At 34.4% G+C, this 26538-nt stretch overlaps 1 protein-coding gene and 1 long non-coding RNA gene across 13 annotated transcripts in view; one reads left to right on the top strand and one right to left on the bottom strand.

Annotated features, from left to right (window-relative positions):
* Nucleotides 1-26538, bottom strand: part of FUT8 (fucosyltransferase 8) — a 301142-nt gene that overhangs the window by 245071 nt on the left and 29533 nt on the right. For 8 of the 12 annotated variants that reach the window (XM_072838946.1, XM_072838950.1, XM_072838951.1 and 5 more), the window contains exon 2: nt 7569-7607. The exons of 2 other annotated variants lie outside the window; for them this stretch is intronic. The gene's annotated coding sequence lies outside the window, so the exon portion shown is untranslated. Of the gene's footprint in view, nt 1-7568; nt 7608-11298; nt 11329-26538 lie in introns of those variants that run through there. 2 more of the 12 variants (XM_072838947.1, XM_072838955.1) reach the window with 2 other exon arrangements.
* LOC140640110 (uncharacterized) lies at nt 10823-13650 on the top strand. The gene is made up of 2 exons (XR_012036756.1): nt 10823-11128; nt 13459-13650. It is a non-coding gene; the product is annotated as an uncharacterized lncRNA (long non-coding RNA).

Genomic DNA, 26538 nt, shown 5'->3' with positions numbered 1-26538 from the left:
CTCCCTTTGTCCTAAAGGGCTAGAAATTCTTAGGAAATCAGAATGAAATTAGCATAATACAATGAATAGAAGATTTACAAGAGAAAAAATTAGAGCAAAGAGGTGAACTTTCTGTATAACTACAATCACAAGAGTCACAATCTCTTTATATGTCTATATATCAAATATCCAAAAGTAAATACTTATATGTTATTTTAAAATGTCACATTTCTAAAATAGTATCTTGAACAAGTTTTTTGTTTGTTTGGTTGGTTGTTTTTTTGTTTGTTTTTTTTTTTGCTAATATTCTAGGCTTGGTAGTGCTCATGAGAAAAAAGGAAACTGGTAGTTCTAAACTTTGCTAATTATACCTATAAACATGTTTATTAGTGAAATCCAGAGCAGAATATAATACATTATTTTAGGGTGCTTAGGGTTTAAATAAAAAAAACTAAGGTCCATACTTAAGTATTTGTGAAACTAGAGGTCTCATTTAAATTTTATAGTTTTAAATTAATCTACATAAAAGTGTTTTGAGATAGTTTAAAAAATTATTTGTTAGACTTCTCTAGCTATATTTAAACATCAGCATTTTTTATGCATCTGTTTGAAAACTGAGATCATATCTCATACCATTTCAATAGTGACCTGTTCTAACTTAAAGTCAAATGAAAAAGAAATTAAAAACTGAGTTGTGTAAGCAATTTTAAATTGAGCAATTTAACAAAGCTGGAGGTATCACAATTCAGATTTCACACTATCCTACAAAACTGCAGTTTACAAATCAAAACAATATGGTACTGGCCCAAAAAGAGATACATCAATGGAACAGAATGGAGACCCCAGAAATAAACATATGCTTAAATGGTCAATTAATCTATGACAAAGGAGGCAAGATAGGCAATGGGGAAAAGATCCTCTCTTCAATAAATGGTGTTGGGAAAACTAGACAGTGGCTTGCAAAAAAAAAAAAAGAAGAAACTACATCACTTTCTTACACCATACACAAAAAATAAACTCAAAATGGATTAAAGATCTCAATGTAATACCTGAAATCATAAAACTTAAGAAAGAAAAAAATAGGCAATGATCTCTTGGACATTGATCTTAGTGATATTTTTCTGGATAGGTCTCCCCAGGCAAGTAAAACAAAAGCAAAAATAAACAATTGGGATTACATCAAACCAAAAAGCTTTTGCACAGAGGGAAAATAGAAGAAAAAGAAAAAGAAAAAGAAAAAGAAAAAGAAAAAGAAGAAAAAGAAAAAGGAAAAGGAAAAGGAAAAGGAAAAGGAAAAGGAAAAGAAAAAGAAAAAGAAAAAGAAAAAGAAAAAGAAAAAGAAAAAGAAAGAAAGAAAGAAAGAAAGAAAGAAAGAAAGAAAGAAAGAAAGAAAGAAAGAAAAACTATCAACAAAATGAAAAAGCAGAATGAGAGAAGATACTTACAAATGAAAAATCTAATAAGGGGCTAATACCAAAACATATAAAGAACTCATACAATTCAACACCAAAAAAAACAATCCAATTAAAAAATGGGCAGAAGACCTCAAAGAATATATACACAGTCAACAGAAACATGAATATCACTAGTCATCAGAGAAATGCAAATCAAAATCACATTGAGATACCACCTTATACCAGTCAGAATAGAATGGCTAGTATCAAAAAAAAAAAAGAAAGAAAGAAATAACAGGTGTTGACAAGGATATGGAGAAAAGGGAACCCTTGTGCCTGTTGGTGGAATTGTAAATTGGTACAGCCACTATGAAAAACAATATGGAGTTTTCTCAAAAAATTAAAATAGAAATACCATACAACACAGCAATTCCACTTTTTGGGTATTTATCCATAAAAAACAAACACTCTAATTTGAAAAGATACATGCACCCATATGTTTACTGCAGCATTAGCCAAGATATGGAAGTAACATAAATGTCCACTGACAGATGAATGGATAAAGATAATGAATATTACTCAGCCATTAAAAAATAATGAAATCTTGCCATTCATGAAACGGATGGAGAGTACTATGCTAAGTGAAATGAGTCAGATGGAAAAAGACAAGTACCATATGATTTCACTCATATACAGAATCTAAAAAACAAAACAGACAAAAGAAACAAGACTCATAAAAACAGAACAAACTGGTAGTTGCCAGAGAGGTAGGGGGATAGACAAAATGGATGAAGGGGATTAAGAGGTACAAATTTTCAGTTATAAAATGAATAAGTCACAGGATGGGGAATGCAGTCAGTAATATTGTGATACATTTGTATGGTGAAAGAAAATAATCACATTTACTGTAGTAACCATTACATAACATATAATTGTTGAATCATTACGCTGTACATATAAAACTAATATGTCTCATGGGATGCCTGGGTGGCTCAGCAGTTGAGTGTCTGCCCTTGGCTCAGGGCGTGATCCCGGAGTTCCGGAATCAAGTCCCACATCGAGCCTCCTGCATGGAGCCTGCTTCTCCCTCTGCCTATGTCTCTGCCTCTCTCTGTGTCACTCATGAATAAATAAATAAATCTTTAAAAGAATAATAATAATAATATAATGTTTCAGGTTCACACTGAGCATGGAGTCTGCTTAAGATTCTCCCTCTCCCTCCACCCTGCCCTTTACTTGTGAGTGTGCATGCACATGTGTTCTCTCTCTCTCTCTCAAAGAAAAAAAAAAACTTTAAAAAAAATTAATACTATGCTCTTTGGCAAATGGAATTTGTGTTCCCACATGCTAGCTGTCCATCCCTTTCCTAATATTTGGTTTTCAGTTATGTCTTTGATGCTATATTAAAAAGTTATGCCAGATAACTTATATAATTAATACGACATGAAAAGAATAGCTCAAATCTGAAGAAATCATGACTTCTGAGCATGTGTTACATTTACCCAATGACCAAAAAACTGCTCTCTCGGGAACATCTTTAAAATGCTGAGACTCTGCCTAAAATGTTTTGCTTATTTTGGAGATGTTCCCTGAGAACACAATAAAGCGTACCCTTATATCTATAGAGATACTATGAAAGTCATGTAACTTATCTAAAACATTCAGAAACAACAGAACAGTTCAAAGTTGCAGACTCTTTTAGTCTCCAGCCTGAGGAGCTGGAATCTAAAGCAACATTCTCTGAGTCAGAGTATATGTTGCTCAAGATGTCTTTATTTCTGTAGCACATAAAGAATTAGATAATCCTTATAAATAATCAATAGCCTTTTTTTTTTCAATAGCCTTTTTGAGATCACAACATAGCTAATTGTGTATGTTCACAACTTCCCCAAGGCAAAAGTACAGTTTCCATCACTTTCAACCCAAATATTCCTTCAAGAAAGTTAAAATTGACTTTCCATGCCCAACCTTTGCCATCTTTAAGGATAAGTATGATCTTTAACATAAGAGAATTACTTGACTTTTCTAAATAGGTAGGTTTCAAAGCTACCATAAGAAGGTTAACTATACAGACCTATCTACACATTACTGATCTGGTACTATATTAAAGAAAGCAATGTGATTTTTCAATAGTCAGGAAACGCCACAAGATTCAATATTCCCCATTTCTAACAATTTTGTATCACCTCCCTTTACATACTCAAATTAACCATAAATTGCAGGTCTCTTCTCCTACCCACAAGATCTGTTTAAAAATTTTTTTGGTTATGTATTTTTTAAAATTTTTTTAAGATTTTATTTATTTACTCATGAGAGCCAAAGAGAGAGAGAGAGAGAGAGAGAGGCAGAGACACAGGCAGAGGGAGAAGCAGGCTCCATGCAGGGAGCCCGATGTGGGACTCGATCCCAGGTCTCCAGGATCACACCCCAGGCTGCAGGCAGCACTAAACCACTGCGCCACCAGGGCTGCCCTTGGTTATGTATTAATGCCATTTTTTAAAAGAAATGCAACTCCAACCCGAAAAAACAATAGTAAAATCATTGTGATCTTTTTAATAATGACAAATAACATTCTATTAATAAATTATATTAATAAAACACTAAGGATAATTCTACTGATAAATATTCTATTAATGGAATGATATTTTTTAAATGTGTAACTGCATGTTAAAAGGATTACACACCATCACCAAGTGGGATTTACTCCTGGAATGCAAGGATTATTAGACATGAAAATTCATCAGTGTAATATGCTACATCAACAAAATGAAAAACCCATATGATCATCTCAATTGATGTAAAAAAAAAAGCATTTGAAAAAATTCAATACCCTCTCATGATGGAACAGAAGGAAATTACCTCAATATAAGTCATATGTGAAAAACCCCCAGCAAATATCATACTCAATGGTGAAAGACTGAAAGCTATTCCTCTAAGATCAGGAACAAGGAAAGGAAGCCCACTTGCCCTGCTTCTTTTCAATACAGTACTGGAAGCTCTAGCCAGAGCAACTCGGCAAGGAAAAAAAAAATACAAGGCATCCAAATTGAAAAGAACAAAGTAAAATTATCTATTTGCAGATAATATGATCTTCTATGTAAGAAAACCCTAAAGACTCCACAAAAAAGGTCTTAGTACTAATAAATTAATTCAGCTAAGTAGCAGGATATAAAATCAACATACATACAAAAACAAACTGCATTTCTACACACAACAAACAATCTGAAAAGACAATTACAAAAGAATTCCATTCACAACAGCATCAAAAAGAAAATAATTATAAATTAACTTAACCAAAAAGGCAAAAGACTTTACAATGAAAACTACAAAACATTGATGAAAGAAATTAAAGAAGACATAAATAAATGGAACCACATCCCATGTTAGTAACACTGGAAGACTTAATATAGTTAAAATGTCATACTAGCCAAACAGATCAACAGATTCAATGCAACAAAACCCTAATCACATTTTTTGCTGTATAGGAAAATCCACCCTAAAATTCACATGAAATCTCAAGGGACCCCAAAGAGCCAAAACAATCTTGAAAAAGAACAGGAAAACCAGAGGGCTCACACTTCCTGATTTCAAATTTTACTATAAAACTACAGTAACATAAACAGTGTGGTGCTGGGGCACCTGAGTGGCTCAGTTATGATTAAATATCTGCCTTCAGCTCCGGTCATGATCCCAGGGTCCTGGGATCCAGCCCTGCCTTGGGTTCGCTGCTACTCCCTCTCCCTCTGCCCCTCCCTCCCACTTGTGTGAGGGGTATGAATACAGTCTCTCTCTCTCTCTCAAATAAATGAATAAAATCTTTAAAAACAAACAAAAAACAACAACGAAAAAAAATAGTGCGGTATTGCCACAAAAACAGACCTATGGACCAATGGAATAGGGAGCCTAGAAACAAACTTTCACATATATGATCAAATGATTTTTGACAAGAGTGCCAATAACCTTCAAAGGGAAAAAAGAACAGTCTTTTCAATAAGTGGTCCTAGGAAAACTGAATATCCACACAAAAGAATGAAAACTGAATTCTTACCTAATATATACACAAAAATTAACTCAAAGTAGATCAAGTATCTAATGTAGGACCTAAAATAATAAAACTCTTAGAAGAAAACATAGGACAAAAGCCTCATGACACTTAATTTACCAATGATTTCTTAGGTATGACACTAAAGACAGAGCAAGAAAAAGAAAGGAAAAATAGACAAACTCAACTTCATGAAAAACTTTTGTGCATCAAAAGATAACACCCACAGAGTGAAAAAGCAACACAGAGACTGGGAGAAAATATTTGTAAATCATATATCGGATAAGGATTATCCAGAATATATAAAGAACTCCTAAGCCTCAACAACAAAAAACAACTCAATTCAAAATTGGAAAAAAAGACATAAATAGATATTGTTCCAAAAAAGATATACAAATGGCCAATAAGCCCATAAAAAGATGTTCAATGGCACCAATCATTAGGGAAATGCAAATCAAAAGTACAAAAAAAAAAACACACAACTACAATTTCATACCTGTTAAGATGGCTACTGTCAAAAAATAGAAAATAACAATTGTTGGCAAGGAGGTAGAGAAACTGAAACCTTTGTGCACTGCTGATGAGACTATAAAATGGTATAGCCACTGTGGAAAAAAGTATGGTGGTTCCTCAAAAAATTAAAAATAGAATTACCATATAATCTAGCAATTGCATTTCTGAATATATACTCAAAAGAACTGAAAATGAGCTGTTGAAGAAATATTTTACATTCATGTTCATAGCCACATTATTCACAATAGCTAAACTATGGAAACAACCTATACCCAACAAACAGTAAGTATATAAATAAGCAAAATGAGGTGTGTGTGTGTGTGTGTGTGTGTGTGTGTGTGTATACATATATATATGGAATAGATATATGGAATATACAATGGAATATTATTCAGCCTTAAAAAGAAAGGAAATCTTGTGCTATGCTACAACATGGATGGACCTCAAGGACATTATGCTAAGTGAAATAACCCAGTCACAAAAAGATAAATGCTATGTATTACTCCTCTCATATGAACTGCTTGGAGTCAAATTCATAAAGATAGAAAGTACAATACACTGCTTGCCAGGAGTTGGAGGGAATAGAGAATGGGTTGTTATTGTTTAATAGGTATACAGTTGAATTTTACAAGATGAAAAGAGTTACAGGAAGGGATGGTATGACTGCATTACAATGTGAATGTACTTAATACCACTGAACTGTACACTTAAAAATGGCTAAGATGGTAAATTTCATGTTACGTATTTTGTTTTATAAATATTGTTATATAGAAGTATTTTATCACCAAAAAAGAAAAAAAAAGAAAAAAAGTATGACTGAAATAATCACCAAAAACTAGAAACTCCCCAAATGTCCATCAAGTGGTGAATAGATAAACTATGGTATATCCCCATATGGTAGAATACAGCTCAGCAATAAAAAGAAGAACAAATTACTAGTACATATAACATGAATGAATCCAAATGCATTATGCTAAATGAAAGAAGCTAGACTTTAAATGCTACATACTAAATGATTCTATTTAAATGACATAACAGAAAGGAAGACTATAGGAACAAAAAACAGATCAGCGGTTGCTAGGAGTTGAGATGAGGGAGAAGTTGACTACAAAGAGACAACATGAATGAATTTAGAGATGAATATACATTTGTCAAAATCCATAGACTGAACACTAAAAACAAATAATAATTTTGATATACAACTAAAATCTGGATAAAAATCAAACCTTTAAGTCAGCTACAAAAATGTCAAAAAATTCTAAAAGGAGTTATTTATTTTTGACACCAAAAGTACAATATGCCATATTCAGCCACAACTTGTTTTATCCAGCCCCTTAAAGTCTACTTTAATTATTAAACCAGAAGTAAAACACTTTTTTTATTTTATGCACTACAGAGTATACATAGTAGGTAGTGTGAAAAAAATCTGTTACTTAATACATAATTCAATAGAGTTCAGAGTGATTTGGTCTTTCCTATTCACCACCATATACATACATAGCTTTAAACACAAAATTATCCACTGCTCAAGATATTAACTTATAATTGGAACAGGGAAGTGCTATCCACAAAATATATTAACCTGAATTTGTTTAGTTAATCAATAAAGGCAACAGAACACTTTATCTTGAAAAACATACCATCTGGGTCATGGGTGCTCTCTTAGCAAAAGCAGCAACCTGGAACAACAAACAAACGAACAAATGAAATTCAGTCCTACTCAAAGTTCAGTTAGAAATTCTTCAATTATTATTGCGATTTAAAAGATTCCTTTTTTCCCCTTATAGTACGTCATAACACGTAAAACAGAGGCAGACAGAGAATTAGGCTTCCTACTAAGCAGGGAGCCTAACTCAGGGCTTGATCCCAAGACTCCGGGATCATGACCCAAACCAAAGGCAGACATTTAACTGACTCAGCCACCTAAGTGCCCCCATGTAAAACTTTTATATGTTCACTTCTGTAAGTAGTGTTTTTCAAATCCCGATAAAGAATGGGTTTTTACTTTATTGCAATCAAACACAGTAACAGTGTCTTAATTAATTAGCTTCATAGTTTATCTTAAAATAAGTCAGCATCCATAAAACTTACTTAGTGAACACAAAATTCTTTAATTTTTCTACTTTTTAACATATAGGGCAATCAGAATTGTCTCTCTCTTCAGACTATTGCAAAAAATCTTCTACATTCCTCACACCCCAATCAGCTCTACAGGCCTAATTTCTGACTATCTTCTTTTTTTTTTTTTTTTTTTTATTTATTTATTCATGAGAGACACAGGAGAGAGAGGCAGAGACACAGGCACAGGCAGAGGGAGCAGCAGGCTCCATGCAGGGAGCCCAACGTGGGACTCGATCCTGGGTCTCCAGGATCATGCCCTGGACCGAAGGCAACACTAAACCACTAAGCCACCTGGGCTGCCCTACAGAGAATTCCATTCAAGCCAATTTAATTTGCTTGTTTTCTACAGAATAATTTTGTCAGTCTCAGCTATCACCCTGCAACACACCATTCCTTCTTTTCAGAACAGGGACTTTTCCTCCCTTATCCTCTTACTGAATCAATGTATATCCATCAATGTTCTCAAAATCCAGCCCCTCCATTTCGCCCTGAAAGCTGACATAATCACTCTGTACTCCATTAATCTTTGCTAGAATATATTGTTGCCTTATACATGTGATATCTCATATGATCTTCTAATAAGGAATTCTATCTCCTATTTATTTTACCTCGCTCATATCTACTACTATGTTTGACATATAGAAAGTTAATGATATGACTGACAAGTGAACAGTCTTAATAAAGATTCCACATCAACAAAAAATCTAATCATGAAACGGGCAGAAGACATGAACAGAAATTTCACAGAGGAAGACACAGACATGGCCAACAAGCATATGAGAAAATCCCTTGCATCACTTGCCATCAGGGAAATACAAATCAAAACCACAATGAGATACCACCTCACACCAGTAAGAATGGCAAAAAATCAACAAGACAGGAAACAACAAATGTTGGAGAAGATGTGGAGTAGGGGGAACCCTCTGGCACTGTTGGTGGGAATGCAAACTGGTACAGCCATTCTGGAAAACAGTGTGGAGGTTCCTCAAGAAGTTAAATTGTACTACTGGGTATTTACCCCAAAGATACAGATGTAGTGAACTCTGGGACACCAGCACCCCAATGTTCATAGCAGCAATGTCCACAACAGCCAAACTGTGGAACGTGCCACGATGTCCTTCAACAGATGAATGGATAAAGAAGATGCCGTATATATACACACTATACACAGACACACACACAATGGAATAGTACTCAGCCATCAGAAAGGACAAATACCCACCATTTGCTTCAACATGAATGGAACTGGAGGGTATTAACCTGAGTGAAATAAGTCAATTGGAGAAGGACAATCATCATATGGTTTCACTCATATGTGGATTATACAAAATAGTGAAAGAGATTATAAGGGAAAGGAGGAAAACTGAGTGGGAAAAATTAGAGAGGGAGATAAACCATGAGAGACTCCTAACTCTGGGAAACAAAGGGTTGTGGATGGAGAGGTAGGCGGGGAGTTGGGGTAACTGAGTGATGGACACTGAGAAAGGCACTTGATGGGATGAGCACTGGGTGTTATACTATATGTTGGCAAACTGAACTTAAATAAAACAAATGTAAAAAATAAATAAAGATTCACAAACCAAATGTTCACTGAGTATGTATGTGCAAGTCCCTAAATACAAAAACCCAAGAATAATATAGCGACACAATACGTTCTTTAGAAATATGGTTTTTTTGGCAATTACTTTACTAATGTTACAATGTGAGATTTAGGATCTCACATGAGATCAGTGAGATCAGAGAGAAGCAGTCTTTCTCCAATGACATCAAAGCCTACTGAAACCAATTTTTGGTAATTAGGAACAATACTGAAGGTATCATCACCCACTCCAACTCCTCTAAGCATAAAGGTAACCCAATTATTTTCATTTTAAATTCCAAAAGTCAAAAGTCTATTATGAGGCAGTACAGTTTATTAGTAAGAACATTCAATAAACTCTAAGCTAAAAACAATAAGTACATTTGTATAGTGCATTTCTATTGACATTATCTTATCTGCTAGATCTGGTTGAAAAAGACAAACCAGGGGTGCCTGGATGGCTCAGCAGTTGAGCGTCTGCCTCAGGGTGTGATCCCGAGGTCCCAGGATCGAGTCCCACATCAGGCTCCCTGTATGGAACCTACTTCTCCCTCTGCCTATGTCTCTCTGCCTCTCATGAATAAATAAATAAAATCTTTAAAAAGAAATAAAAAGACAGACCACTGCTAAGCCTGAGCCAACTACTCCAGGGGCCCATAAACAATTCCTAAACGGCCATTAACTATAAAAATCAGCCATGGTTCATCATTATTCCTTCCTTGTAACTTCACCCAGAAGTCTTTACCAACTTCTCACAATAATCCAGTAGTTTAGGATTTATACTTCTAACTGTTACAGAGTAACGGGTACCAGATTTACCCTCAGACAGTAAACAACTACAAAACTAGACAAAACATATGACATAGCAGTTTATAGACAGTGGACAATAATTAGTGTAGATCTGCATTCCCTGACAGAAGCAAACAAGCTAGATAAGCCCCATGAACATCTTGACTTTCTGCCAAGAGACATGCTCTAGACACTACAGCAGGCAGGAAGATTCAAAACAGCACAGCAAACTACTTAATTCGAAAAGACAAAGATATAAGTTCAGTAAAGTACAGGTGACAGGAATTACCAGAATACTGTATCAGAGAGGAGGAGTTAAGCAGAAAAAAGCTCTAAGCATCTAGGTAGGGGTTCACTTGATTCTGACTCAATACTAATCTACATACACTTAAGAGTAAAATTCTACGAGGTCAGGCAGAAAACAACTGCTGAGGAGTTTAAAGAAAAAAAAAAAGAACACTGCAAGGTTCAAACAGAGCTTGGAACAATGGAGGTTCCACCCAATCAAAGCAGAGAAAGACTTTGTATATTCTGGGCAATAAGTAGAGACCTCGGCGTCGCTAAATCAGTCCTAGAGTAAAGACTACTTACTCTCTAATGATCCCAACAGAACTTAAAAACAAACCTTGAAGGAATAACCGGAACTTCAATTTAACATCTGTAACCAGATGACCAGCCAAATGGAAAACGTCATTATTCACAGGGCATCAGGTAAAGTACTAAGAAAGGTTCTGCCTCAGTAGTGGGGCAATTAGATTAAATGGTCCCACTTAACAAAGATTAAAAGCACTATCTTAAAGGATCAAACACTTTACAAGTGACTTCAATATATTCCAGAAAAAGTTTCAAGAATATTTATAGGAATACAAAAATATCCTCACCCACAAGGTAAAATTTGCAATGTCTTCTTCCTTTACATGCCTGATAAGCTTCAATTGATTTCCAAGCAGGTTTAAAAAAAAAGAATAAGGAAAAGAAAACAGAGCCATAATGAGTAAAAATATCAATCAAAAACAGCCTAAACATTACATAGTTGATAGGATTAGGAAACTAGGACATTAGAAGTTGTTATAAATCCCATATATTCTAGAACCTAGAAAAAAAGGTTGACTACATTTTCAGTAAAGACAGAATAAAAGACCCAACCCAAACATCTAAAAATGACAACCAGAATGTTGGAGATGCTCTGACACTCAGTGATTAAGATTTTCTGATGGATTCAGAGCTCTATTCCTGGTATTGAATGTAGTAAGGTAGGAGTATTATATTGTTCCCTCAATTCCTTTTGAGTGGTTCTTCCTAGCCTCAAGTAGTTCCCTCACAGGCATGTACTGATTAGTACTCAACTGAATTCTTGAAAATTCTCCTGTAACTCTTTCTCTGATGTTCTGTCCTGTGACCTCTAGCTGCCTTGGCTCCCTACAGCCTATCAGCTCCTTCTCTTCAACTCAGGAAGATCTCGTGGCTCCTCCTGGGTTCTACTGACCTACACTATGCCTAAAAACTCTCTCCAGGCTAGAGCAATCTTAAGTCTCACATAATTTATTTCCTGTCACTCAGGGATCAAAGACTTTTGCTGCCTGATGGCAATGTCTTAGGAAGTGTTGTTTCATATCTTTAATCCACTTAGTTGTTTAGGGTGTAAGGATATTAATCCCTGTCGGTACATCCTGGATAGAAGCACTATTTTCATTCTTTTGAAGGGGATCTATGAGCTAGATTAATTTCGTGATAGAAAAAAAAATCCGTGATAGCAATAAACACTGAAATTTTCAAAAAATTAGAGTCAATTAACACCACTCATATGTTATCCTAAAGCATATAATAAATGCATAATATGGGGTAGAAAAGAATAGCAACCATGAAGTGAAATAGTCAAATACCAGCTGAGCTCAAAGAATAAACAGGATCCAGTAATCAAAATTAGTAAAAAGTTATTTGTTGGCTATGTATTTAACAGCCAATGCAACTAATCTAGAGTAAGGTCTTCTACCAAAAAATGAGGAAAGATTGCTTTTGGTATGTTGCTGAAGTGCAAGTGGTCAAGATCAAAAACAAATGATAGGTAATTCCCAAGTTGCTTACCAAGAGGTTTTTGATATAAGCAAGAAAGAGATACAACCTACACACCCAATATTCCTGCAGCTGGCTCTTAACTTCCCTGTGTTTCTCTATGAGAGACTTAATAATCCAAGCTTGCCTACACACTGGTTAAAATGGCTTTTGATGAGGCCACATCAGAACTTGATACAGTAAATGAAGCCTCATCCAAAGCAACCCTCAGGGCACCTGGGTGGCTCAGTGGTTGGGCCTCCATCTCCGGCTCACGGTGTGATCCTGGGGTCCTGGGATCGAGTGTCACATCAGACTCCCTGTAGGGAGCCGCTTCTCCCTCTGCCTATGTCTCTGCCTCTCTTTGTCTCTCATGAATAAATAAAATCTAAAAAAAAAAAAAAAAAAGGACAGCATCCTCATCATGAGGTTGCTCAGAGACAACCTAACATTATAGACAGCAGACAGTGCAGGAGAAGACTGTGATGTTGCAAAAGAGATTAGAAAACTAAGTGCATACAGGGTGTAATCCTTCTCCCCCTCAAGAAACCTTTGTACACATTTCCATTTCTTATTCCTCTTGAATGTTCTATAGCAAAGAAACCCATTCATGTGTATATGGAATCAAATGTTTATAGTCTTCTCACACTGTAGCTTTGGGAAAAACCCATTCCTTGATTTGTGTTTGCCTTAGCCCTCCTGGTGTGCAGTTACTGCTGTAGAAAACTATTAATAGCTTCATTTCACATAAACATAAGTAACTTCTGAACACTTATATAGAGGACTAAAAATGTATCTGGTATTTAAGTAATCTGAACCAGTTCTGCAAGTAATTGTGTTTTGTATTACTTTGAAGATACGAAAATGTAGTTAATTATCATTTAAAGAGTATTCTACATAACTTAATTTCTATTTTCCCTCTCTTTTTCCCAGGGTTTCCTTTTCAGTAAGCAACTTTTCCATGTTCTTAATGTATTCTTTTTTGGTAGGAATCCAGAAGTATGAGATTAAATGGAAAAGCATTTGACATTTCTGGGCTGGATGTCACAAATTAAAAGGCCTCCTGTATCCTGTATATGATGGAGATCTTGCATGTCAACAGGAGTTTCCTTATTCACTCTTCATTTGCTGCTATTTAAGTTGACAACTTTCCTTCCTAATAAAAATTTACTTATACCTCCTGCCTTTGTAGTTCTGGTATTCACTTTACTATGTAACAGAAGTAGCATGTTGCCACTAGAACGCAAGCATTGCTTTTGGCAAGTTAAAGTGTATGTCATTTCTTAATACACTAGAAAGAGGAAACAAAGTACACAAGTCTACATCTAAAACCTTAGTACTTTTTCATGCAGATTTGTTCAGGTGTAAGAGGGCATCCAGTTTGTCTAGTATTGTTAGAGAGCTGGACTGCTATTGTGTGGTCATTGATTATAGTTCCAAAATAGCCTTATGAAATGTTATGCCTTATTTAACAGCAAAGTAACATACAATTAAAAAATGTAAAGAGATCCTTTTATAGTTATGATCCTTTCAAGTGGTATGAAATCAAAGTCAAAATACTAAAATTTCCATCAGTTATAATACCATCATTCCTTTTAAATTCCCATGGTACGCTGAATTTTTAAATCTTTTTCAACTTGCCTTACACTAAATTTGGCTTTTTTCCCCATCCCATCTCCATAAAGCTGTGTACACTGCAAGAGCCAAGACTATGTGTATTTTTATATCCTTTAGTGGTTTGTAACACACTATTGTCTTGACATCCATTAGTATTTAACATTTTCTGCTCACCAATATCCCTTCTATTCATTTCACACGGATATTGCAAAGATCAAAGAGAGTAACATTTGTGATGGTACTTTGCAAAATAAAAATGTTTTGCAGACCTCAGATGAATTTTATTTCATTATCTGTGATAATCCTAAATCTTAGCTGGCATGTAGTAGAATGCTCCACAGAATAAAAACAGAACTGGCTCTCATGATTAGCATGAATTTAACAGTGGCTCTACAGCATCCTTTATTCTGTCCCCTTTTCTACAGGTTCTAGAGTCCACTTCGTCATGCTAGGGGTCATCATCCCAACACCATCCCTGTCCCCACATCATCTGGCATTTTTATGATTTCCAGAGCCAGCTCCAGTTCCAGCTCCCAGTCTAACAATTCATAATGACTGGCATGTTCCTACCATCTTCAGGTCCTATCAGGCCCCTCTCTTACTGGATAAGACACAGAGAAAAATTAACAAAGCAAAGGCTTATGACCTAACATTATCTCTATGTTGAATAAAAAATCACTTGCACCTTTTTTTTAAATAAATTTTTATTTATTTATGATAGTCACACAGAGAGAGAGAGAGAGAGGCAGAGACACAGGCAGAGGGAGAAGCAGGCTCCATGCACCGGGAGCCCGATGTGGGATTTGATCCCGGGTCTCCAGGATCGCGCCCTGGGCCAAAGGCAGGCGCCAAACCGCTGCACCACCCAGGGATCACTCACTTGCACCTTTTTAAAAAAATGCTAGTATAAATATGTAACATTGCCTTAGCTGCATTTTAAGTAGGATATGAGAAGCTCTGGATGTCGTAACTTTCAAGATTATCATGATTTTCAAGAACATATTCCGGCATTGAGAAAAGAATCCTAAAATAGAAATGAAGAAGAGTCTTTGAATCTAATCCCAGCTCTGAATATCAATTTACTACATGATCTTGGATATAACATATCACTTGCCTAGACTTCTAGTTATTCTCCTACAAATCAAAGAACTGGAAAAAAACTGTTAAAGTCTCTTGCAGCTCTAAAATTCCGGGAGTGAAAGCCTACACTATAACTTCTAGGAGCCATTAAAAGTCTCCAGCTTACATATCAATTCACCTTTATGCCTTACTATTAAACACGCCCTCTTTCCCAGAAACATTCTAAATAATTCATCTTGACAAGATACGATTTGAGTAACCAGTCCTAGAACCAAGTGTTTTCTTTAATCTTTTGCTTAAAACAATTCTTTCCATTCCAAAAACTTATTTTTGCTTCATTATTATAAAACAGAGATGTTTTCTTCTATCTCTTTACCATCATACAGTGATTATAGTTCCCTAATTTACTGTTAACTGAAAAGTATAGCTTATATTCAGCAATAAACTCACATAAAATTTACTTCCCCAAAAAACCAGTCCTGGACACCTTCAGTCCTACCTTAAAATTTTTTTTTTCAATTTTATAATAGTTTTATATTACAGACAGGTTGCAACAAAGAGTTTCCATATGCCTCATACTCATATCTCTCTATTGTTAACATTTTGCAGTACTATGGAACATTTGTCACAATTAATGAAAAAAAATGTCAAACAGTACTACTAATGAAACTCCATACTTTATTCAGACAAATACACTAAATATCAAAAACAATTTTAAAGCAAACTCTTAAAAAGAGCAATGAAAACATAATACAACATAATGAAGGCCACACAGTAAACAGAACATACACAGTAAATAAATGTCAGAGCTAAAATCTAGCATATCTGTGTCAATAATAAATGCAAACAGCTTAACTCCTCTACTTAAAGGAAAAAGTTTAGATTGGTTCCTGAAGTAAAACCCAATTGTATATTACACAAGAAGACCTAAAACAAAGTAACTAAGAAATATTAAAAGGAAAAAGATATAAGCAAAGGTATAATGGGCAAATACAACCAAAAAGGAAGCAAAAGTTATGATCTTATTGACAAGGTAGAATTCAGGCCCAAAAAAACATCTGCCAAGACAAAGTAGAACTTTTTATATGCTAAAAGACTAATTAACAATGAGGAAGATAAATCAATTATGAATACTTTTGCACCAAATAACCCCAGTCACAAGTTCTATAAAACAAAAATCTACAGCAGCTATATGAAAAGTTTAATAGACAGAGTAATCGTAAGTGAAGCTACAGAAGACCAAAGCCATGTAATCAGTAAGGGAAATTATTGTAACATATTGAATTTACTATATTGAATTTAGTGTTGTAATAGAGAAAATCTCTTTTCATGTGGACGTGGACTATTCACAAAAAGGATCATATATAATATCATACAGAAAATCTCAGTAAGTTCACAATAGAAATAACATAAATTATGTTTTCTGATCACAGTGCAATAAAACTACACATGAAATATAGTAACAAAAAGCCCTTACTCCTGCAGGTTAAAAAATGTTTTCTTAAACAACTTGAATAAAACAGAAAAAAACAAAATTGCATAATACATAAAAAAATATGATGAACTCCAAGTGGATCAGAGATCAAAATATAAAAATTAAACCATGAAAGTCCTGTAAAAAAAATGATTTCAAATATAACCTGTGAATGACAACAGTCTAGCAGTGACTTAAAGTCCAAAAGCAAAAGATATAGTTTTTAAATGATAAACTCAAAAAACGCTATTTTTTAAAGTATGCATGGCCAAAATCCCCACAAACCTGTAAGTAAAGGCAGAAAACAAACTGAGAAAATATGTGGCTACTAACGACCATTGCATACTTGAATTGTGGCCAGTCCAAACTCAGAGGTGCTATAAGTATGAAATACATCCAAGATTTTGAAGACTTGGTACAAAGAAGAATTAAAACAAAATATCTCATTAATAATTTTTATATTGATTACATGTCAATGATATACTAATTTTGACTGTTGAAATGATAGTATTTTAAATATATGTGGTAATATTTAGATATATAAGTTAATCATAATTAAAAGTATACTTTTAATTTTATAATGTACAATTTTAAGTCTTCTAGTAGCCACATATGGCTCACATTTACCTATCAGATAGCACTAATTTATATCAATCCCCCAGCTCTGCTGCCATTCTAAAGACAGACTTTCACAAATACAATAAAACATATGGAGGTTATTCCAATGAGATATCATTTATAATAGAAAAGATTAGAAATATCTCAACAGGGTCTGGATGAATAAATTATAATACATTAACACAATGGATATTATACAGCTTTAAAAAAGTATGAAGAGGATCTCTATGTACATATTGCTCTCCAGGATATACTGCTGTATAAATAAAAGCTAAGTACAGAACAAATACAAGGTATGCCAGCTTTTCAGGAAAAATGTAGATATATCTTATTTTCTTAAAAACAAAGTACTGGAAACACCGAAATTAGTAAAAATAGTTACTTGTAAAAGGCAAAGAAAGGGGCCAGGAAGGAGGAGACACAGGTAAAAGTAAGACTTACCTAAGGGCATATGACTAAATAGTTTTGATTTTTGCACTAAGTGAATGTTCTGCATATTTACGAATAAAATTAAATCAAAAGGAAAAACAAAAGCACCCAAATCATCTTAAATTTCTAATGAATCAGTAAAATTACTACACGAAAAAAAGATTTAATGTTTGCGTCGTATGTATGTATGTATGTGTGTTTTTATTCTTTTTAATTTTTTTAATTTATTTATTCATGAGAGACGGGGGTGGGGGGACAGAGACACAGGCAGAAGGAGAAGCAGGCTCCATGCAGGTGCCTGACATGGGACTCGATTCCGGGTCTCCAGGATCACACTCTGGGCCGAAGGCAGCGCTAAACCTCTGAGCCACCCAGGCTGCCCTGTATGTGTGTTTTTAAAGATTTTATTTATTTATTCATGAGAGACACAGAGAAGCAGAGACATAGGCAGGGGGAGGAGAAGGCTCCCTGCAGGGATCCCAATGTGGGACTGGATCCCAGGACCCCCAGATCACGACCTGAGCCAAAGGCAGACATTCAACCACTGAGCCACCCAGGTGCCCCCACACAAAAAAGATTTAAAATGACTCTGAAAGACAGTACTCTGGTAATAGGATATATTAGTATAATATATTCTAAAGAGAAAATGAACGACTAGAGAAATCTTGAGATTCAGTTTTGCAATTTTTGATAATTCAGGTGTGATTTGCAAACAATGTTTTTGCATGGTGTAGAATAAATCAAATAGGTAAATGTGTTTTTAGGAACTAAGATATTTCGTTTGGTGGGGGAAACAAAATATAAAATGAAAAAATGAATAAAATGAAAAAAATTAAGACAAAATAGACTCTAATGTTAAATTTGAACTGATGTATGATTTTACTTTTTAAAAACAATATATTTCTTAGCTTTGTCCAATAAGAAGTATTAGAAGCAATGATGCCCCTCAAAAAATGAACCTAGCACCCAGATCATGGTATCTAAATCTTGTTCTCATCTCCAAAGCAGCAAATATATAAAGTTAGCCTGGGACATCATCTTCTGCCTGACATAAAGAGTTCAAAGCCCAAAAAAAGTTCCAAAAAAAGATACACAGAACACATGCACACAGACATACAAGAAAGCTTGAAGGGGCTTCCGCAAGCCAAATTTGAACATCTAATCAGAAGCCATACGTGATTATAAAACATTAAATACATAAAAATCAATGAGACTACTGATTAAAAACAAATGGAAGAGGGGGAAGTTCTATGTCATATATGGTAGACTACGTTTGTCCAAACCAATCCTCCTATAGGTAACAATTATAAAACTTGAAAAAGTACAAACAACAATAACTACCTAAAGGTACAGGAACATGAAAAGAAGCAGGCAGATTCTGAAGGGCAATATAGTCTTGGAACAAAAAAATGGCAGCAGTAAGTTTCCAAATATATTGTCTACAGCCTCAGGGGCAGCCATAATCAGTGGCCACACGATGAAAATAAAATTCCCACAGATACCCACAGATTTTAATTGCAGTTTTTATCTCTCCCGGAATACCAGAGGAAGCTTTCAAAGCAACTGCGAATACTGCAAAGTGAAGGGGAAATTCCAGAAAGAAGAGAGTCAGATAGTAAAGTCATATATTCTACTTGTAACTCTTGCCAAATCTTTGGCAGACCAACTGACTGACCAATGAACTGTATATACGGAGGACAGACAACAGCTAATGATTGGAGGGAAAAAAAATAAAACAAAACAACCACAACTGAGAACTGAACTGCCTCCTAAGATAGAGCCTGTAGTATGAGCATAACCAAACTGCCTGCTAACACAAAGGCATCAGCCCTTTTATAGAAGAATATAATGGAATCTATAAAGACTATAATACAAATTTATTTGACATACAAAGGTCAGGAAAGTAAGACCAAACCACAATAAACAAAAAAATAAATACCAACCTTGTAGAATCAGATGTTTGCATCAATAAACAAGGATTTTAAAAGAGCTATTATAATTATGTTCAATGAATAAAGGAAAACATGCCCATAAAGAAATAGAAACCACAGAAAAACAACCAAATAGAAATTCTAGAACAGTAAAAGAGTATCTACAACAAGGAGAACATACCAGAAATGACACAGGGAAGAGTTAGTGAACCTAAAGTTAGATCAAGAGAAACTTAACTTTCCCAGAAGTTATTCCTCTTGTAACTGGAAGTGTGTACACTTTGACCAACATCTCATGTCTGTCAACCCCCAGCCCCTGGTAACCACCATTCCACTCTGTTTCTAGTTCAGCTTTTTCAGACTCCACATAGGCAATTCAAGTACCTATCCTGTATGATATACAATATTTGTCTTTCTCTGTCTTATTTCACTTAGCATACAATGCCCTCAATATCCATCCACATTGTCATAAATGATAGAACTTCCTTTCTCTCATAAGAATAACATTCAAAAAAAAAAAAAGAATAACATTCCATTGTATATATATTATGTACCATATCCCCTTTACCCATTCATCCACTAACAGATATCTTGGCTATTATGAATAATGCTGCAATGAACACAGGAGGGCAGGTATCTCTCCAAGATCCAGTTTCTACTTCCTTCGGATATATACCCAGAAGTAGGATTACTGAATCATACGGTAGCCTTATTTTTAATTTTCTGAGGAACCTCCATACTGTTTTCCATGTGGGTGTACTAATTTACATTCCCATCAACAGTTCACTTTTCTCCACAGCCTTGCCAACACTTATTATCTCTTGTCTTTTTGACAACAGCCATTTTAATAGGTGGAGGTGATATCTCATTGTGGTTTTGATTTGTATTTCCCTAGTGATTAGTAACACTGAGCATCTTTCCATGTAACTAAGCCATTTGTATGTCTTTTATGGAAAAATGTCTATCAAGTTCCTTTCCCCATTTTATAACTACATTAAAAAGCTTTTGCTATTGAGTAGTTTAAGTTCTTTATATATTTTGGATATTAAACCCTTATCAAATATATGACTTAGAAATATTCTCTCCCATTCCATAGTTAAGGTAAGTTCCTTCTTGTGCACTCAATTTGTTGATAGGTTAAATCATGAAAGGATGTTGTGTTTTGTCAAATACTTTTAATGCATCTATTAAGATGACATGATCTTTATCTTTCATTCTAATAACTTGGTTTATCACATTTATTGATTTGTATATGCTGAATCATCTTTGCAACCCAGGGATAAATCCCACTTGATCCTTTTAGTATATTGTTGAATGTGGTTTGGTAATATTTTGTTAAAGATTTTTACATTTTTGTTCATCAGGAATACTGGCCTATAGTTTTCTTTACTTGTAGTGTCCTTGACTGGTTTTCATATCAAGGTAATGCTGGCCCTGCAAAATGAGTTCATGAGTTATTTCCTCCCCTTATAGTTTTCATAAGAGTTTGAGAAAGATTGATATTAACTCTTTTTTTTTAATTTATTTTTTATTGGTGTTCAATTTACTAACATACAGAATAACCCCCAGTGCCCGTCACCCATTCACTCCCACCCCCCGCCCTCCTCCCCTTCTATCACCCCTAGTTCGTTTCCCAGAGTTAGCAGTCTTTACGTTCTGTCTCCCTTTCTGATATTTCCCACACATTTCTTCTCCCTTCCCTTATATTCCCTTTCACTATTATTTATATTCCCCAAATGAATGAGAACATATAATGTTTGTCCTTCTCCGATTGACTTACTTCACTCAGCATAATACCCTCCTGTTCCATCCACGTTGAAGCAAATGGTGGGTATTTGTCATTTCTAATAGCTGTAACTCCTCTTTAAATGCCTGGTAGAACTCACCAGAAAAACCATCATCTGAGACTAGGGTTTATTTGTTGAGAGGTTTTTGATTACTGATTAAATCTCCTTACTAGTAATTGGTCTGTTCAGATTTTCTATTTACCTGAGTCAGTCTTGGTATGTTATATGTTTCTGAGAATTTATCCATTTCTCTACATTGCCCAACTTGTTGGCATATAATTATTCCTAACAGTCTTATGATCTTTTGCATTTCCATGGTTATGAGTTATAACATCTCATTTCTGATTTTGAATCCTCTTTTTTTCTTGTTAAGTCTAGCTAAGAGTATGTCTACTTTATCTTTAAAAAAAAAAAAAAAAACCTAGTTCTTAGTTTCACTGATCTTTTCTATTGTCTTTTTAGTCTCTATTTCATTTATTTCCACTCTGATCTTTAGAATTTCCTTTACTAACTTTGGGTTTTGTTTTTCTAGTTCCTTGAGGTATAAAGTTAGGTTGTTTATTTGAGCTCTTTTTCCTGAGGGTGAAAATGAGGGTGTTTATTGCTATTAATTTTTCTCTTAGAACTGTTTTTGCTATATCCCTTAAGTTTTGGTATATTATATTTCCATTTGCATTTGTCTCAAGGTAATGTTTTATTGGACTGGTTGTTCAGTAGTACGCTGTTTGATCTCTACATATCTGAATTTTCCAGTTTTCTTTTTGTAATGGATTTCTAGTTTCATACCATTGTGATCAGAGAAGATGCTTAATATAGTAAAGCTATTTTGTATGACACAATAGTAGTAGATAATAGTAGACTTTGGTACAGACAAAAGTGACATATATTTGTCAAATTTTCTAAAATATACAACACAAAGAATGAACTTTAGTGTAAACTATGGACTTTAGTTAGAAATAATGCATTAATATTTGTTCATCAATTAAAACAAATGTGTCATTCTAATAATATAAGATGTAAATAACACGGGGGAACTGGGGAGTGGTGGGTATAATGTGAGAACAATATACTTTCTGATAAATTTTTCTGTAAATATAAAAGTTCTCTTAAAAAATTAAAAATTTTTTTAAAGATGCTGTAAGCAAAATCAAATGACAGGTGAAAAATTGAGAGAAAATATATACAACATACATTGCAGACAAAAATCTAATATCCCTAGTATAGAAAGAACTCTTAAAAGCCGAGAGAAAATTAAACCAAAAACCTGATAAAGAAGTTGGCAATAGATAATTCACAAATAATAAAATACGTAAAAACTGCCCTTGAGTATACAAAACATGTTCAACTCATTACGCTGACATGCCACTTTTCACCTATCCTCAAAATTTTTAAATATGATATTCTGTCAAAACTACAGGAAAATAGGTACTCTTATAAATTGCTGGTGTTAGGTAAACTAGTACAATGCTAATGGAGAAAAATTTAGCCGTATCTAATAAAACACTCAAAGGGTGTTTTACCTTCTAACTTAGCAATTTCACTTCAAGAAATTTGCCCTAAAAAAAAAAAAAAAAAGGTAGTACACGAAGATATATGCACAAGTTATTCACTGCAGCACTACTTTTAATTGCAAATTAGTGGAAAAACCCTAAATAACAAAAAATCTTAAATTGGAGCATGGTTGAGTAAACTATGGCATCCATACAGTCAAGTACTGTACAACTATAGAAATATGAGGAAGATTAGTGACTTCCAGGATACATTAGGAGAAAAGTAAAGGGCAAAGAATATTTATTGTATGTAAACTTTTGAGTAAGAAAAGGAATTAAGAAAATATCTACAGATCAGAATAAAGTAAAGATTTAAACAAGAAAACTGTAAGATTGGTTACTAGCAAGGGATGTGTATCAGTTTCTTGTGGCTGCTGTAACAAATCACCATAAACCTGGTAGCTTAAAACAAATTTACTCAAAAAAAAAAAAAAAAGAAAAATTTACTCTTGGGACACCTGGGTGGTTCAGTGGTTGTGTCTGCCTTTGGCTCAGCTCATAATCCTGGGGTCCTGGAATCGAGTTCCACATCAGGCCCCCCCAAAGGAGCCTGCTTCTCCCACTGCCTATGTCTCTGTGTCTCTCATGAATAAATAAAATCTTTAAGAAAACAAACAAACAAGTTTACTCTTAACAGTTCTGAAGGCCAGAAATCCAAAATCGGTTTCACTGAGCCGAAATTGAGGTATAAATACGGCCTCACCCTTAGGAGTCTCCAGGATGGAATCTGTTCCTTGTCTCTTCCGGCCTCTCTCTGGTGGCTGCCAACATTGATTGCTTGGCTTGTACAACACTACAACTCTGCCTCTATGATCACACTGCCTTCTCCTCTTCTATGTCAAGTCTCCCTCTGCTTCCCTCTTACAAGAATATACCATATGTAGGACCCACCCAGGTTAATGGTCCATCTCAAGAGCCTTAACTCATTTTAATTACATCTATAAAGACCTCATTTTCATATAAGATTACATTCACAGGTCCCAGAGATTAGTGTATGCATGTCTCATGCATGTCTTTTAGGAGGTCACTTTACAGAGTGGATGAAAATGGAATGGAAGAGATGGAGGAATGACATTTGAGGATATGTTTTTATATAGTTCTGACTCCTGTTAATGAACTCCTATAGTTCTCAACCATATGAATGTTTCACATACTCCAAAAAATAAATAAAATCAACAGGTATGTAAGAGGGCTAGCCCGCTTATATACCCTAAAGTGGTATATAAACAGAAGGAACCAAACCAAAAACTATTTCAAATAATTAACACATCACCACTGAAAAGAGAAGTAGAGCCACTGGAGAGAAGTAACTTTGAGCATGGTATTTTGTCTATACTCTCAAGCTGAAAACAAAAACAACATTAGTTTGTTTTTACCACTGGAATGGGTTATCAATTTTGAGACTATCTTTTATGCATTTTAAGATTAACTGAATAAGTAAATATATTGTAAATAATCAGAGCCAGGTGTCTCGTTGTCAGCAAAGAGAATTGCAAATACTTGAAAATTTAAGTTAAGAATGAATCCTAGGATACTGGATTGAAACTGGAGCTATCAACTTGAGATCAGGTTACAGATACACATACATAGAAATATAAATAGATATGACTGTGTCAGCATGTATAGTTTCCTAACTCTACCTAGAGGGCCTAGAAACAGTGACACTACCGTGACAATGAACACAGTAACTAGCACCCAGACGTTTTATCTGAATACTCTTCTTCACTAAGAGGAATTGAGACTTCTTAGAAAAATTGCTGATTTCACCTCAGAGGCTGGGATAGTAGTACAAGGAAGACCCAGAATATCTTGTGCCAGAAATAAGGAAATGTTCAAAGAATTATGGTAGTATGTCTTAAGAAAATAGGAGTCGCCGTAAAGGGACCAGATCTAGGACAATCTGAGAATCACAATAAATGACAATAATTTGATAGCACTAAGTCAAAATAAGAATCTATGTGTATGTACATATTAGAATGTCAACTAATTAAAGGAGAAATCACCATCTGGCAACCACCATATTAATAACACTGGTTCAATCAAAATTCCTCAAAGGGATGCCAAAGTAGTTAAGAAAAGTCTGATGAGAAACAAAGTATTTATATGGTCTCAAATATTTCCTCGCAATATACTTACTAATTGCAAAGGAGAAAAAAATAGTAAACTGTTACAGTGAAGAAAACTAGCAAGTGATCAAAGTTAACATCACTAGTAATGGGACAAATTCAACATTTTGTGTCTCTAGATTGAACATCACGAGAAGGATACAACATCACTACTGGGTAGCCCTGCAAAAAATGCATAACTAATGGTACACAGATGAGATATTAGACAAATTGAAGGCTATTCTCCCAAATAACTGGGCTATACTCTTCAAAAAAGTCAATATTATAATAGAAACATTTCCACATTAAAGAAAATGAGAGCAGGTGAAAACTAAAAGCAACTCATCACCTGGAATTTGATCCTGGACTGGAGAAAATGCTTCTTCTTTTGCTTTATTATTTGGTCAATTAGTGAAACTTAAATTCATAGACTATATAAATATTTAATAAATAGAGATATAGTATACTATATATTTATTAAATATTTATAGAGGCTTATAGAGAATGTCCTTAATTACTTCAAGAAACTGCCTAATTTCATAAAATACACATTGAGTTTTCAGAGGATCATGTCTGCAATTTTCAAACAGTTCAGAAAAAAATAGAAAATTATTTTTTAAAATTTATAAAATATTAACATTTGGGGAACAAGATGAAAGATATAGAAGAATTCTTTATACTATTCTTGTGCCATTCATTTTTGCAAGTCTGAAATTATTTTAAAAATACAAAACTTAAAAAACTTTAAAAGTTACTAGGGTAATAATTTTGAGATTGGAAAATATTCCAAGGAACCGATCCAGGACCAGCTAAAGGGTAGAAAAGTTTCTGTGACACTCCAAGATCCAAAACTGTGTAGTACAGCAGGGTAGCAACTGGAAACATATCTACATCTGTCTACATCTGCCTGGTGTCTTATTCATTCCCAGTTCCAGTCCATGCCTCCCACACCAGGCATATGTTAAATGGATGAACCTATATAAAAATAACAACCAACAATGATAATCTGCATTAGAAAATGAACAAAAGCTGTTTAGAAATAAGTCCTAAAAATTAAGTTTCTAAACATAATTTAGCAGCAGAATCTTTTTCCCTACAAAAATCTTAAATAGAACCTCAATACAGGAAACAAAGTGAAGTCGCTCTAGTTTTAATGTGGCTCTGATGAAAATTTGGAACTCCTCAACTTCTCCTCACCCAGCATAAAAAGACTCTAACACCAATTTTTCAAGATTCAAGAGCTCTGAGAAGGTTATTTTATTTTTGAGAAGGTAATTTAAAGATAGAAGGATAGTCTTATTTTGAAGCTCTAATGTTAGCCTCCACTGATACAAACTTTTCCTTGCTTTTTCTAAACCTTTATCCAAAGAACCACTCAGCCCCAAGGCAAATTATTTCCTTTTCACTGTTCTAAGCCTTAGGAACTGTTAAATAATTAATATTCAAGATTGGTTCTTCTCAAGAACCTTCAACTACCT

Source organism: Canis lupus, chromosome 9, assembly GCF_048164855.1.
Source record: "Canis lupus baileyi chromosome 9, mCanLup2.hap1, whole genome shotgun sequence".
Taxonomy (NCBI): Eukaryota; Metazoa; Chordata; class Mammalia; order Carnivora; family Canidae; genus Canis; species Canis lupus.
Note: the sequence above shows the minus strand (reverse complement) of the source record. Positions and strands in the feature narration are given on the sequence as shown.